Genomic DNA, 4,547 nt, shown 5'->3' with positions numbered 1-4,547 from the left:
GTGTCCCGGGTGGCTCGGAGCCCCGCAGCTCGGCACCGGGCCGCGGATTCTCTGGCTCACCAGGCCGTTGGTTATCATTTGCCTCCCTCCTCCCTCGCTGCCCTGGGGGATGTGCCTCCCAACTGGGGCTTGGGGGTGATGCTGGGGTTCGGTGCTGAGGGCCCAGCAAGAATTCTCGAAGCCGTCCTTGGTGCAAAAAGGTGATTTTATTAAAGCACAGGGACGGGACTCATGGGCAGAAAGAGGTGCACTGGGGTGGCAAAGAGGGACTGATTATAAACCCTCGGGTTGGGAGGGGTTAGGGACAGCGTAAGTCCCTGAGGAATTTTGGAAGCCAGGTTTCCAGGACCTTGAGGGAATTGCCAACATATTATACTTGGGGGTTAAAGATAAAGGAGGTTTGAGGGGCATCTGGGTCGCTCAGTCGGTTAAGCGTCCGACTTCGGCTCAGGTCATGATCTCACGGTTTGTGGGTTCAAGCCTCGCATCGGGCTCTGTGCTGACAGCTCAGAGCCTGGAGCCTGTTTCAGATTCTGTGTCTCCCTCTCTCTCTGACCCTCCCCTGCTCACGCTGTCTCTTTCGCTCTCAGAAATAAATAAAAACATTTAAAAAATTTTTAAAAATAAAGATAAAGGAGGTTTGCAAAGGAATCTTTATGTGTTTAAGGAGGCTCNGGGGGGGGGGGGGGGAGGGGGCGTCAGGATAATGTTAAGCAAGATTCCCTTTGGCCCCCAGCAAAGTGCCATCACTGAGGCAGCTGAGCTCCCGAGGGAGGTCACTCTGCCTGCTTCAAGGACTCTCACTGCACTGCAGGCAGCTCGGGAATTTCACTCGCCTTTGTTTCCCACATCACCCTGGCAAGCACTTGATGAGCGTGATGTTAGGACTCCAGGAAACAGAGTCTATAGGTGCCTGCAGATTAGGCTACGGACAAGATTGCCTTTTTCTTGCAGTTACTAAGTCATCCAGAAACAGAAGGGGCTCCTGTCCTGCATGACGGGGATCCCGATCAGTCAGCCAGATGCTGTCTTCCCTTTCCCCAGCTCTTGGGCAGCCGGGAGAGCCCAAGGAATGTCACACATGCCTCACCTGGGGGTGGGGGTGGGGTGCTGTTAGCCCGTCCTTCGCCCTCAGCTTGCCTGGCGCCCCCTCATCACAGCCGCGATTCCAGCACCCCCTGCTCCGAGAAGAAACTACACAGTTTGCTTTCTTTGGTTTTCAAAACTCCTAAATGTTTCTAAACTGAAGGTTAATTTTTGCTCCAGGATCTGAGTCTTTCCATGTATCTACGGAGCTGCCTCAGAAATGCACTGAGCTCCGAGGGGGGGTGGGGGGAATCTATCTCATCTGTCTTCAGAAAACACATTACAGAGATGCCTCTGACCCTGGCTGCACATTAGAATCTCCTGGGGAGCTTTTAAAATCCAATCGATGCCCAGGCCCCATCCCCGGGCCTTGTGGTTTAAGTGGTCTGGGGTGGAGCTGGGCTCTGGGAGTTTCAAAAGCTCCCCAGGGATCCCCACGGGGCAGCGGGCTGAGCCCCATCCATCCCAAGTGCCTGTGGTTGTGGAAATGGAAAATTAACAGCTCCCAGGGGACTGAGAACCCCAGCACTAAGGGGTTGAAAACCTGGTGGGGGAGGGCGGAGTACATACAAAGACCAACTTCTTTATCTGTGTCTGGTTGTTTCACAAGCATTAACAGCCAAGACCCAAGCTGGGGGTCCTGGAGGCGTCAGATCCTATTCTGTGCACCCCACTCTCAAGCTCCCAGTCACAGCCACGGAGGGAGGGAGGGGAAAGCAGGCAGCCTCACTGGGATCCGGAGGGGCTTTAGGACGCTTTCCAGAGGAAGCTGATGCACTTTCAGGCAGCTAGCACAGCGTGTGCAAAGGCACTGGGGAGTGGCATTTTTTAAAATCATCTCTAAGTTATATGTGGCTTAAGGATATACTGGGGGACAGGGGTGTGTAGGAGGTAGGTGAAACTGAAAAAAGGAAAGGAAAGAGAAAACAAAAAGGAAAGGAAAGGAAAGGAAAGGAAAGGGAGGGGAGGGGAGGGGAGGGGAGGGGAGAGGAGAGGAGAGAAGAGAAGAGAAGAGAAAAGAAAAGAAAAGAAAAAAAGAAAAGAAAAGAAAAGAAAAGAGAAAAAAGTGGAAGGAGTCAGGTCTGAATACAGCCTCCAATATAGGCTGAGGGGCTAGGACTCTTGTCCCCAAGGAATCTGGGGGCCACGGAAAGGCTGCGAGCAGGGAGCGACAGGGTCAACTCTGGGTGTAGCAGGACCCCTGTGAGAGCTGGAGGAGGGACACAGGGAGCAAGGCGAAGATCCAGGGAAAGAGCGCCTAGTCTCCAAATTTTGGCTTTTCCCTCCTGGAACCCTACGGACTAGCTTCTGGCTGGGAAAGTGGTCCAACACCGCCCCCGTGTGGTTACTCATGGTTTTGCAACCAAGGCCTCCTATAAGTAAAACTACCCTGTAAATCAGGACACGTTCGAGAAACCGGGAGGGCACTATTACCTCTCAGGCTGCAAAAACCCGCCCAAAGTGTTTGCAGTCCTGGAGTCCAAATTGTAGTGAGGCTGTAAATCCGTTCCTAATCAAAATACGCTAGGGCTTTCCTGAGAACCCAGGATGTTCGATCACGCTACTCAGAAGCTGCCTTTTCAGATGTTGAGTTGAAATGAAATTGTTTACTAGGTGAGGAGGATGAAGCTCAATCAAAGGCTGGGGTGTCACCCAGGGCATTCCATCTACTGGGGATGAGGGCAGGGGGTGAGGAAGAGGAGGCTCGTAAGGGAGCTTGTAACAGACTGTGTCTGGAGGTCTGGACACTTCCATAGGAAGGGACGTTGACATTGGGTATTGAAGGTTGAATAGGAGTTTTCTAAGAAAAGAGAAAGATGTGTTGATACATTATAACAATGAAGATGATAATAATATGACGATGCAGACTTTTTAGGGCTGACAAATTCATGTCTTGGATCTCCAGTTGTTCTGGCTGTGGCCTCCTGGCCCACCGGACAACAATTTTTCACCTTTGTCTGATGGAGAAGAAAACCCACGTTCAGAGAGGAGTATAGCTGAAGTTCAGCAGTCTGTGCTGATGGCAGGCGAATGAGCCCTGCTCTCTCTCCTCTCTGTGCTTTTGCACCCAAAGTTCAAATGTCCTTCCTCCTCTCTAGTTTTTCCTGAAAGACTCCTACTCATCCCTCAAAACCCACCTCAGATTCTGGGCTTCTGGCCTCAGATGGGAGAGTCCAGGCCTCTAGCCCTCTCCTTGCTCAGATCCAGGAGACTGGACCCTTGCCCTCCTCACCCCCCCCCCCCCACCACAGACACTNNGGAGCCGGGGACTCGGAGACTTGGCCCTCGGAGGGAGCCGGGGACTCGGAGACTTGGCCCTCGGAGGGAGCCGGGGACTCGGAGACTTGGCCCTTGGACGGAGCCGGGGACTCAGAGACTTGGCCCTCGGAGGGAGCCGGGGACTCGGAGACTTGGCCCTCGGAGGGAGCCGGGGACTCGGAGACTTGGCCCTCGGACGGAGCCGGGGACTCGGAGACTTGGCCCTCGGAGGGAGCCGGGGACTCGGAGACTTGGCCCTCGGACGGAGCCGGGGACACTGCACCAGCCAGGGTGGGGGGATCGGAACAGGTTATGCTGCTGCAGTCACATTTATTTGGTTTCAGAGGCCAGAGTCATGATCCAGGGTAGAAGCTCCTGGACTGGGCGTCCCATGTCTTCTCATTGCTGGGCCTGAGGGAGGAAGACACAGAGATATGCAGCAGGGTGGGGAGGGGGAGAGGAGAAGACAATAAAATGGGGGCCAAAGAGACAGAGGTTCAGCCGGCCACCTCTGCCCTCTGCCCACTCACCTTGTTGAAGAAGTAGATGGAGGCAAGGATGGTGAATACAGCCATGGCCAGGGTTACGTTCTGGGGGGAGGGGTCAGAAGTCAGGGCCTAGCCCCTCCCTTCCCTCGCCCCAGGCCCCCCTCCCCCTGCCAGCCCCCTCCTCACTTCCTGAAAGTTCATGGCCATGGCCTTGAGCAGCACACTTGTTTGACCTCCTCCCTCTTTCTCTCCTGGACTCTGAGCCAGAGAAGGCAGATCAGCCACCAGAACCTTAGAGGGGTTGCCTGGGAGACCAGAATGGTGGCCGTGGTGACGAGAGAAGGGCATTCTGGGTAGGGAGGGCATTGGGCAGATGCTGGGGGGCGGGGGCTTGGACGGAGAAAATTATCTGAATTTGGGACTGGACACTTGAGATTGGAGAATCCAGCCCTCCAACACCACACTCAGGAGTTTATTCCCCCTCCCCCAACCCGGGGTGCTGGGGAGCCATGGGAGGCTGGGAACAGAGGAGGCACCCAGTTAGCTCTGGGTGTCAGTGTCTTCGAGCAGGGAAGAGGCTGGCAGCCTGGAGAGGACGCGAGGCGGCCCAGACAAAACTTCCTCCAGCAGCGTCTGCCGGTCACAAGGGTGGGAGCGCTGCCGCCGCGATTTGCCCACCTCTGGGCCCCAGGCCCGCGGGACGCGCTGCCCCCC

At 55.2% G+C, this 4,547-nt stretch overlaps 1 long non-coding RNA gene across 1 annotated transcript; it reads right to left on the bottom strand.

The window, feature by feature from the left end:
- Positions 1-3,655: 3,655 nt before the first annotated feature.
- Positions 3,656-4,125, bottom strand: LOC144217733 (uncharacterized). The gene is made up of 3 exons (XR_013330941.1): positions 4,020-4,125; positions 3,876-3,935; positions 3,656-3,756 (listed from the first exon to the last, which is right to left on the bottom strand). It is a non-coding gene; the product is annotated as an uncharacterized LOC144217733 (long non-coding RNA).
- Between the last annotated feature and the right edge of the window lie 422 nt (positions 4,126-4,547).

The sequence above is a fragment of the Crocuta crocuta genome, unplaced genomic scaffold, assembly GCF_008692635.1.
Source record: "Crocuta crocuta isolate KB4526 unplaced genomic scaffold, BGI_CrCroc_1.0 scaffold334, whole genome shotgun sequence".
Lineage (NCBI taxonomy): Eukaryota > Metazoa > Chordata > Mammalia > Carnivora > Hyaenidae > Crocuta > Crocuta crocuta.
The sequence above is the reverse complement of the archived record's forward strand: the minus strand, read 5'-3'. Positions and strand labels throughout refer to the sequence as shown.